Genomic DNA, 11,507 nt, shown 5'->3' on the forward strand with positions numbered 1-11,507 from the left:
GCTTTTCCACAACCTCCATTTCATGTAGGAAGAACTTTCCTTATGATGTTGCCTGTGTTCTGTCTACCTTCAGCTGAGAGTGAAGATCTACCATTCACTCCAACAGTGGGGAAGTAGAGAAATTTAGAAATTTGTTCTGGCTAAAGACTAGCTTTCCATACTTACTGGCACTCAAAAATCCCTTTTTGGGGGAGCAGTCCCTTCCTTCTATTGGCATTCTTATGCAAATAGCCACTGAATTAAATTTCCTCACCTGCAGTACAGGGGACAGTGGTCATTGAAAAAGCCCCCAGCAACACAGATGATGATGCTTGGCAGGTCCAAGTAAGTAAGGACTTCAGGCTTTGCCTGGGACATAATCCACTGATGGGATTTAAGATGGAAAGTTACATGGGTTAGATAGTAGAGCACTCTGATGACTATTTGGATGATAATAGCAGGTAAATATCTATTGTTTGCTTACTAAGTGCCAAGTACTATTCTAAAGTGATTTAGAAGTCATAGCTTATTTAATTATCAAATTAGAAATTTGAGATTGGTTTTAGCATTTTACATATCCTCATTTTATGTATACAGAAACTGGGACACAGAGAAGTTATGCAATTTGCCCAAGGACACTAGAGGGAAAGGAGGCAATCCCAAGAATCCAGGTCTCAGGATCTTAACATTTATGGGAGCAAATTATGTGTGTATATAGAAGGATATGGGTGTCCCAGGTGGCTCAGTGGTATAGAATCCTCCTGCCAATGCAGGAGACACAAGAGACGCAGGTTAGATCCCTGGGTCAAGAGGATGCCCTGGAGAAGGAAATGGCAACCCACTCAGTGCTCTTGCCTGGGATGTCCTATAGATAGGAGCCTGGTGGGCTCTAGTCCATGAGGCTGTGAGAGTTGGACACAACTTAGGGACTAAACCACAAAAATAGAGGGATATAGGACCTGAACTAGGAGAACAGTTCAAATGCTATTGTTGTGTTCAGGTAAGATGTGAAAATGGCCTGGACTGCCAGTATCATGGGATAGAGAGGCAGAATGAGTGGGAGAAATACTGATGTATTTTTTATGGGGATTGATAACTGACTGGATGTGGACACAGTAGGGAAGAAATCTAGGATGATCCTTATGTTTCTATTCTTGAGATAGACAAAGCAAGAAGAATTAATATTCCCTAACCTCCCTCTTCCCTGACACCCCCCAATCCTTGTCCTGTGTGTCTTGTGCTCATCTCAAACTCATCTTCAAGATTCACTGCCTCTATTAATGCTTCTCTAACCAGTCCCAGCCCATGGGAATCTATCCTGTGAACAATCAACACACTCATTTTTATTTATTTTTTGTTGTGCTGGATCTTCATTGTTGCACGCAGACTTTCTCTAGTTGCAGTGAGCAAGGTCTACTCTTCAGGCTTTTCATAGGCTTTTCACTGCAGTGGCTTCTCTTGTTGTGGAGGACAGGCTCTAGGTACACGGGCTCAGTAGTTGTAGCACATGGGCTCAGTAGTTGTGTCTCTCAGGCTTTAGAGTGTAGGAGCTCAGTAGTTGTGGTGTACAACCCCAGCAGCTCCACACCATGTGGAATCTTCCTGGACCAGGGATTGAATTCATGTCCCCTTCATTGGCAAGTGGATTCCCATCCACTGTACCACCAGGGACGTCCCAACACATTTTTATAGCTTTCATTTGACACTTTGCTCATGCTTTCATTTATTTTTTTTTCTGAAAATACTAGGTTTTATTCACCTCCCTATGATTACCAATAACCATACTATTAGTTAATAAACTTTTCTTATAGTAACTAATGTCACCTGACATACAAAAACCTGTTAATCTAAATTATCAGGTGTAGTCTTACTGGACATTCTTAACCATATACTTGACTTGACAAGTTTTGCTTTTTAAATGATGAATTGTCTTAATGTAAATCATTGTATTTCTGTAACAAAGTAATGAAAGGCACAGCTCTTGCAAGTAAACTTAAACCCATTCAACCAGCTGAAAAAATACTTTGGTTCTTCAGGAAAAAACTTAGCAAGACAAAAAAATCTGGTTCATTTCACAGTTCTGTTCATTTTCATAGCTTTAATCTAACAGTTACATGATGAAAATACTCCAAGAAGAACCAAAGTATATAGCAACGGACGAACATGTGTGAGAGATTCTGTGCATTCGATGCAGCTGGCAGAAAAACTAGTTAAAATGCTAAGTAGAACAAATTTGGTCTTTAAAATATCAGTTCCTTTCCTTTAAAAAAAAACTTCTGAGTCTACCAAGAAAATACAGAAACATAAGGCTGTAAGTAAATAAGAGTTGTGTTTTGGCTATTACAGTGCAGGTTATCCTCAAGGCCACATACATCCTGCTTCACTGCTGCTTGCACTCTGCTGGGTTTTGATCCTTTTTTTGGGTCATAGTCTGGATCATTTTCCTCATCTCCTTCTTCTTCCCTTTCCTCATCCGCTTCTTCACCTTCTTCATCATAATCATCGTCATCATCTTCAATAGCTTCTTCAGTGAAGTATAACACTGATCTTGGGATTATACACTCACGTAAAACGTGACCAATTTCAAAGTCTGCAGCGAGGATAGCTTCAGAATCATCATCCAGATCTCCACTCTCAGGAACTCTCAGGAACTTCAGGAGGGGCAAAAAAATTAAAGAAAGAGTCATTAGAGACCGTCTTGGTCACAGTGTGAACTGTCCCACGTCCCTTGTGTTTCTGCTTCTTCTTAATCATTTTCAAAGTGACATTTTCCCCTTTATTCCAACCTATCTGGCACCCTGTACAACCCATAATTTCTGGTCCATCAAAAGAAAAGGGATCAGAATCATCTGGTTCTGACCTCATCCTATATGTCTTTGTCAACATTTCATTTGTGAAATATTCATTGGGTTCAAGGTGAAATTCTAAGACAAAACTCATAGGTTGACCAGCATCTGAGAACTTCACTTTAATATCTTTCAAGTGCTTCAGAATAGGTTCATCATGTTCCTGAAGCATATCACTGAGCAAGTCAACATTCTTAAAAACGGTCAACCAAAACTCAGGAATTCCCTTGGGATCTTCTTTTTCTTCATCCTTTTTCTCATCTTCAATCTTGGCCTTTTCTTTTAGCTCCTCCGAAATTTCATCTTCCTCATCTGGTTTCCATTCACATTCTTCTTCTGTAGGTTCATAAATGGCATTAATGGTCTCACATCGCTTATCAAACAGAGGCTGATAAAGAACAGCATACTTTCTTTCAAGATCATGAACTTCCTCGTAGAATTTGGCTTCTATCTGTGCACATTTAACTTGAAGGTTTTTAAGAGCATTCACTCGTCTTTTAACTACCCTAGGCAAGCTTTCAATGAATGTATCCTGTTGGTGTTTCTACCAGACCATCAAGTCTTTCTTGAAGAGCTGCAAGAATCTGAGGATTTTGCATCATCTGAACAGTCAGCTGACGTGCTTTGATTTTTGTTTCTTCACCAGTCTCTTCTTCTTCTACTTCTTCAACATCATACAAATCTTGATCAAGTTCAGACTGTTCTTTGTTGTCGATGTCTGCCATGTTGTACAAATGCCAAATATCTGTGGCGAGCGCGGGGAGCCGGGCGGCCCGAGCTGCGCAGGCAGTGACTCAGGGCGGCGGCGAGAGGAGCAGGAGGCGGCGCCGCGCAGATGGTGCTTAAAAAGCTCATGCTTTCATTTATTATGCCTCTCACAGTCACCAGTCCTATGTAGCCTCATTATGTATTCCTCATTATGTACCTCTTCATATATGCAACTTGCTTTCCTAATTAGGTTTTGAAACTCTATAGTGGTTCAAATATTTTTTTTTCATATCTTGGATTCTCTGGAGCCCAACTTTGGGCTACACACACAGTAGATGTTTTAAAAATAGTTCTTTAATTCACTTGAACTAAGGAGACATGTGGGGGAAGGGGGCGATTTAGGAATGAGCAGAATGAGGAACACAGAATAATGATCTCCAAAACAAATGGAAGACAAAGAACTGGAGACTTCCCAGGTCAAACAGTTTGTATACTAAGAGAATAAGCATAACATAGGGAGTGGGGAAGGGAGTTGAGAAGAGGAAGAATAAATTAAAATGGCAGTTATTTTCATGACAGGGAGCCTGGTGCTTGTTCATAACGGACATGGTGTTGCAAAGTGCTGAGAGAGGGGCAATAAGAGAGAAAAAATAGGGCCAGCGGATGAATGGGGCATTGAATAGAATGAATGAGCCGGTGGGATGTGGCTCAGAAACTTCATAGATGGATATTTTCATGAAAATATTGAGTCTGGGTAGAAATCGCTGCGTTTTGCTCTTAATTTAACACAGAAGTTACAGTTTTTGAAGGGGTGCAACTGGGAGGAAATATGAGAAGTGTGAGAGGTGAGAAACAGGGAGGGAGTGGGTAGATTAGATTTCTGATGCCAAATAACCTCAATTTTCTTAAAAGGTTCTGAGGCATTGTTTGCTCTGGCAGGGACAGGGAGGATTGGGTGCCTGAGCAGAGTGGTGATTTGGAACAGCCACCATGGTTATTGTGAGGACATAGGCACGCTAAGATGCGAAAAGACAGGAACCAGTGGAATTTACATAGCAAATTTCATACAGAGGGCCAAGGACACAGAGTTCCATTACTTCCTTCCACAAGAGCCTGGAGGTAAGAGAATGGAAATGTTCAGGAAGGAAGCATAGACCCATTCCCCATGGGCACTGTTGCCACCTGTATACCAGCCATTGCCAAGCGACACCAGGATACAAAGATGGATCAAGGGGAGGTCGTGGCCTGGCAGAGCTCACAATCTGGCGGTGGGGGGGGGGGGGACAGATTGATAAGCAAAGAGATACAGTACAATGGGTAAATGCCACAATTGGAAGGACCCATGTGGATTATTTAGACCTTGTCCTGTCCTTGGAATAAGGAAATTAAATCCAAAAAAGGGGAAGGGACTTGCCCTAAGCCCCTTATCACCAGACTGAGAATTTTAAGGTCCCTTCTCATTTTCTCTTTGTCTCCTGTGTGACACAGCAGTTGCACTGGTCTCCCCAGTCCCTTTGAATGATACAACCAGTGAATCGGGGAGACCTTTCAGTTCAGTTCAGTTCAGTGGCTCAGTCGTGTCCAACTCTGCGACCCCATGGACCGCAGCATGCCAGGCCTCCCTGTCCATCACCAACTCCCGGAGTCCACCCAAACCCATGTCCATTGTGTCAGTGATGCCATCCAACCATCTCATCCTCCATTGTCCCCTTCTCCTCCTGCCCTCAATCTTACCCAGCATCAGGGTATTTTTCCAATGAGTCAACTGTTCACATCAGGTGGCCAAAGTATTGGAGTTTCAGCTTCAACACCAGTCCTTCCAATGTACACCCAGGACTGATCTCCTTTAAGATGGACTGGTTGGATCTCCTTGCAGTCCAAGGGACTCTCAAGAGTCTTCTCCAACACCACAGTTCAAAAGCATCAATTCTTCTGCGCTCAGCTTTCTTTACAGCCCAACTCTCACATCCATACATGACTACTCAAAAAACCACAGCCTTGACTTGAAGGACCTTTGATGGCAAAGAAATGCTTCTGCTTTTTAATATGCTGTCTAAGTTGGTCATAGTTTTCCTTCCAAGGAGTAAGCGTCTTTTAATTTCATGGCTGCACTCACCATCTGCAGTGATTTTGGAGCCCAGATAAATAAAGTCAGCCACTGTTTGCACTGTTTCCCCATCTATTTGCCCTGAAGTGAAGGGACTGGATGCCATGATCTTAGTTTTCTGAATGTTGAGCTTTAAGCCAACTTTTTCACTCTCCTCTTTCACTTTCATCAAGAGGCTCTTTAGTTCTTCTTCACTTTCTGCCATAAGGGGAGACTTTTGAATGTGCCTAGTCATGTTACTCTGTTACCATGACTAATATCAATATTTTAAAAACTGGGTAAGAAGTGTGAGGCTCCAGAGGAGGAAAAGGAGCCACAGAGAAGTATGAGGGAAACTAGGAGCACACTCCACAAGGAGAGAGTTTCACAACACTTGAAATGAAAGATGGATTCTGGGCGCATGAGATAATGAGGACCAAACATAAAATGTGTGTCTTGGGATTAGCATTACAGAAGTCAGTATTAACTGTAAGAAGATATAATAAAACTATAGAAGCCAAAATAATGTGGGTCAAGAAGTGAATATGATGGCAATTCATTGAGACAATGGAGAAAGCATTAACCACCCTGAAAAGTCTGGCTCTGAGAAGGAAAGAATGTTGATGTTACCCATGTGTAGGGGTGGGGGGCTTCCCAGGTGACTCAGTGGTACAGAATCTGCCTGCAGTGCAGGAGACACAGGAGACATGGGTTCGATCCCTGGATTGGGAAGATCCCCTGGAGGAGGAAATGGCAACCCAGTCTTCTACATCAGCCAGTGCTGAGTGAAACCAGGATACAAAGATGGATCAAGGGGAGGCCTTGCCCTGGCAGAGCTCACAATCTGGTGGTGGGGGGGACTGAGAATCCCATGGGCAGAGGAGTCTGGCGGGTTACAGTCCATAGTGTGACAAAGAGTCAGACATGACTGAGCACACAGCCACATGGGGATTTGGGGCAGGAAGTTAAGGTCTCCCCACTACCCCTGTTCCTAGAAGAGAGAGGGGTTGGGATCCTTGGTGCAATCACTAGCCTTGAACTAGGAAGAAGGAAAGGTTAGGGTAGACCAAAAGTTTCACATTTTGTGTTATTTCAGACCACAACAGAGAGCAGCACAAAATGTAAATCTCACGAAAATCCCATAAAAAATCTCCAGATCATGGATAATTTTGAATTGTATCCATATCACTAAAATTTACAATTTCAAGATCCAGTCTCTGTCTCCTATTTTAAAAAAACATAAATGTTGAAATAATTTCAAAACTATTTTAAATTCAAAATACTTGAATTTCAGAGTATATTGAAGTCATCTGATCAAAAGTATACTTGCGTAATATCAAGGTAAAGAAGCGACTGCTGTCAACAGTAAGATAAACAAATGCCTTCAGCAATCCTTCATATTTGTTTGAACTGGGTAAAATTAAAAAAATATTAATTTTGTTTGCGCAATTGCATGAGTAACGTAACTATGGGGCATAACAGCCTATGCCAGGATAGACTCTCACCTGGAATAATAATAATATAAAATGGTATTGAACTATACTACTTGCCAGGTACTTTATATACACTGTCTCCATTCTCCTAAGCAGGTCTGACTTACCATCCCTAATTTACAGATGAACAAATTGAAGGTTAGAGAAGCTAAGTCATGATCTTAATCTCTCCTCTGTATCACATGGTGCCTCCAGGGTATCATAAGACCCCCTCCCCTGCCAGTTCGTCTCATTACACAGATATACAGAGAGTCATAAGTGGACCAAAATTTTCTAATATTAACCTGCATGCATTATTGACTAAATAGAAACATTTTACCTTGGTAAGAAACAAAAAGGAAAATCGGCCTGAATTATACATTTTGAAGTATTCGATATTACCAAATTCAAAAATCTATTTCTAAATATTTTCCCACATGACCACTATTCATATTTCCTTAAATTCCTGAAAGTTAGAGTAGAGTTACCTACACCAACTACAATGAATTCTGGAACGTATTCAAAACTAGAAAAATATATCCAAGTTTCTATGTTCTTATAAAATAGGAGCTAATCTTGTCTATGGACGATAAGAAGAGCTTATTTTTCTATAAGTAAATATCACATAACTTTATTCATAAAATGATATCCATTTTGATAAACAAAGTCACTATATAAGCAAATATAGAATCTTAAAACTTTAAGGAAAAACTTGATGAAGACTAAAGATTTTGCCTTTACAAGCAAATTTAAAATTTTTAATAAGCTTAAAATATTCTATCTTGTAATCTGACATTAGCAAAATTATAAACATGTTAGTGCTTCCATTTTTTTCAGTTGCTTTAGCTTCCATGGTTAATAGCAGTAGCTCTATTAATCATGGTTATCCCATTGTGTTACTTAAATAGCTTTTAATTTTTAAGACGGAGGAAGACATTCTACTGTAGAGACAAAGACAGAAATTGTCAAAATAAAATTAATTAAGAACCTATGCTGCAAAACTTGCACATATATTGTATTTATGATAATGATCTCAGCAGATCTGCAGAAATATTTTTTTCCAATTTCATTTTTAATGATTTTATTCAAGGCCTACATTGTATTGGCAATAGTTCTGATGGGTCACTTGATTTTTTTTTTTGCAATCTTTATATTTTTTACAATAGATTTTCCTCCACTTGAAATAATTGGGTTGGAGGAAGAAATGCAAGTATGTCAGCATCAGTAGGTTAGTTCTTGAAATAGTAAATTGCTGATCAATCATTGCATCCATTGTGTAGCAAAAATGATGCTTTATAATCCTGTTGCCTAAAACTGCTCAGAGTTAGGAACATGGCATCTGGATCTCACCCAGAGGAAAGCAAAGCAAGAGAAGAAATCAGCCTGCCTGCCTTGCATTAAACCTTCCCCAGGATAAGAAATAACCAAGCCGGTAAATGGAAGCAGGAAAAAGGGAGATGAGGATTCACATCTCCAAAAATTATCCTGCTTTGTGTTGGATCTACTTACAGATCAAATTCTGACCCACTTCGTGCAAAGCACTGTTCTGTGGAGGAAACATAGCTCCTGGACTCACATGGTACTTAAACCAGTGGCAACTTCTCTAAGCCTCAGTTTCCCCAACTGTAAAACATGGCAGTGATGATAGCACCTAGCACTGTCAGTTACTGTAAGAATTAAATGCACAGCACTGAGCACTGCACTGGAGCAGTGGCTTACAGATGTGTTTTTAAATACTGTGACTATCAGAGAAACCAGGGCTCTAGCCAGGGAGACCTAAGGAAGCGAAGGAAGGAGTATGTCATTCAGCCATTAAATGCACATATGTTAAACAAATAATATGTACACTAAACAAACATAGCCCATCAATCAATAAATAAGCAGGCAGATTCTTTACCACTGAGCCACCTGGGAAGCCCTTATAGTTGACACCGCCTCACATTTCAACCACTGTGCCTCAAAGCACTGCACCAGGGAAAGCTATTAGAACCAGCCACAAACCAAGGCAAAAATCATTCCTTCCCTTAAAAAAATCCTAGGGCCTCACGTTGAATGTAGTGCCTAATCTAGAATGTCCCTTTGCATAAGGTAATTTAATTTTAATGGAATCACTGTCATCCCCTGCCACTGAGATTGTCAGGGTCATGTTGTTGATCCTCCCAAATCTCCCTCACTTGCAATTATGCAGCTGAGGAAGAAGTATTTGTCCGTTTTGTACATATCTGTGTAAAGAACTTTGACTCAGAGACACAGTTCTTGTCAAATCCCATAAAAGGAAGGACCCACAAACACCTCACAGATATAGAGAAGAAACTAGCTATTAGCAGTGGGGAGAGTTGAGTGAGGAAGGACAAGATGGGGGTAGAAGTTTCAGAGGTACAAACTGCTATATATAAAATAAACTACAAGGAATGTAGCCAATATTTTATAACAAATATAAATGGAGTATAGTCTTTAAAAATTGTCAATTACTATGTTGTACATCTGAAAGATGTAATATTGTAGATGAACTGTACCTCAATAAAAATTAATTAATTAAATAAAGGAAAAGCCAAGATGAGAGGTGGAGAGAAAGTGGCCTACTTGGAATCTCTAAGTCCAGACCTATGGCATCTCATGTCTTGGTTATATTAATCAGTAAATTCTCAAGTTAGGTTTCTATTACTTTTCACTAAAACATAAACAAACAACAACAATAAGATTCCCAAGTAATGTATCAGATCCTCACTAAAAATGACACTTTGTAGTTTTATGTACTGGTTCTGAGGATAAGAGCATGGGCATACTTGGAGGGGCATTCTGCGTATCACAGAAAATAATACAAAAGTTAACTAAGCTTTTTTCAAGGGACCAAGCAGGTTTTTGAAACTGAAGTATTTGGCAAACACACTCATGAAATATAATACAACATGTTGCCTATGAGTTCTGGCACAATATTCAGAACAAACCAGTTTTGAATATTGGGTCACTATTTGCTATCTGTGTAGCCTTAGTCAAGTTATTTTACTGCTTTTGAGACTATCATAAAATGGGCATTTTTTCAGTACTTATTCATAGGGCTTGCTGCAAAAGCCCTGGTTCACCTTGAAGATCCCCCTGCAGAATCAAGGCACTCATTCCTCTAGCTCCTTGGTGTGTTGGCTGCTAAGGGATCAAAGATGCATCCTTTTGTGGCTGAGTAATATTTCATTGTGTATACGTATCACAACTTCTTTATCCATTTATCTGTCGATGGACATCTAGGTTGCTTCTATGTCCTGGCTATTATAAGGAGTGTGGCAATGAACAATGCGGTACTCGTGCCTTTTTGAATTATGTTTTCTCAGGGTATACACCCACTAGCAGCATTGCTGGTTCATGTGGTAATTTTAGTCCTAGTTTTTAAAGGAATCCTCATACTGTCAGTTGAACTGAGGTGAATGAACCTAGTCTGTTAAATAGAATGAAGTAAGTCAAAAAGAGAAAAAAACAAATATGTTAACAAATATATATGGAATCTAGAAAAATGGTACTAATGAATCAGTCTGCAGGGCAGAATAGAGACATGGATGTACAGAATGGACTTGTGCACGCAGCGAGGGAAAAAGAGCATGAAATGAATTGAGAGAGTAGCATTGAAACATATACATTACCATGTAAAATAATAGCTAGTGGGAAGTTGCTGTGAAACTCAGGGAACCCAGCCTGGAGCTGTGTAATGACTTAGAGGGGTGGGACCGGGGGCAAGTGGGAGGGAGGGTCAAGAGGGAGGGGATACATGTATACTTACGGCTGAATTACGTTGTTGTACATAAGAAACCAATACAACATTGTAAAGCAATTATTTCAATTAAACATAAATTTTAAAAAAGACGCATCCTTTTCTAGTGATTGCCCTGCGGCAGTCAAAGAGCAGAAAGGACTGTAAATCAGCTCTAGGACTTAATTCTAAGAAGAGCAAACTTCAGAGGAGATTAAGTTTTCAACTTCAACAGGATTGCCACAACAGAGTCAGGGTAGCAATTGGGAAGAATGGGACCCTAATACATGAGATAGTACATCTGAGTCAATACATTTAAAAATCTGTTTTTGTAAATCCATGGCTGATTCATGTCAAGGTATGGCAAAAACCACTACAATATTATAAAGTAATTAGCCTCCAACTAATAAAAATAAATGGAAAAAATGATCTTTTAAAGCCAATAAATATCTCAGTATTTGGGGGAAAAAAATTCTGGGTCCCCAAACTCCCTTGAATGATTCCAGCCATTTGAAAATCAATTCTTGTCATACTACTGTGCCCAAATGGAGATAGGTTACCTAACCATGGAGCATGAGTGACCTTGTAGTCAGAGACATTTGTTTGAGTCGGTTTTGTCAGACCTACTAAGTCATAAGTTTGGACAGGCCCAGCAGCAATAGATCACAGATGGAAGT

At 40.0% G+C, this 11,507-nt stretch overlaps 1 pseudogene; it reads right to left on the reverse strand.

Annotated features, from left to right (window-relative positions):
- Window positions 1-1,696: 1,696 nt before the first annotated feature.
- On the reverse strand, window positions 1,697-3,651 carry LOC136164376 (nucleosome assembly protein 1-like 1; annotated as a pseudogene).
- Between the last annotated feature and the right edge of the window lie 7,856 nt (window positions 3,652-11,507).

Source organism: Muntiacus reevesi, chromosome 1, assembly GCF_963930625.1.
Source record: "Muntiacus reevesi chromosome 1, mMunRee1.1, whole genome shotgun sequence".
Lineage (NCBI taxonomy): Eukaryota > Metazoa > Chordata > Mammalia > Artiodactyla > Cervidae > Muntiacus > Muntiacus reevesi.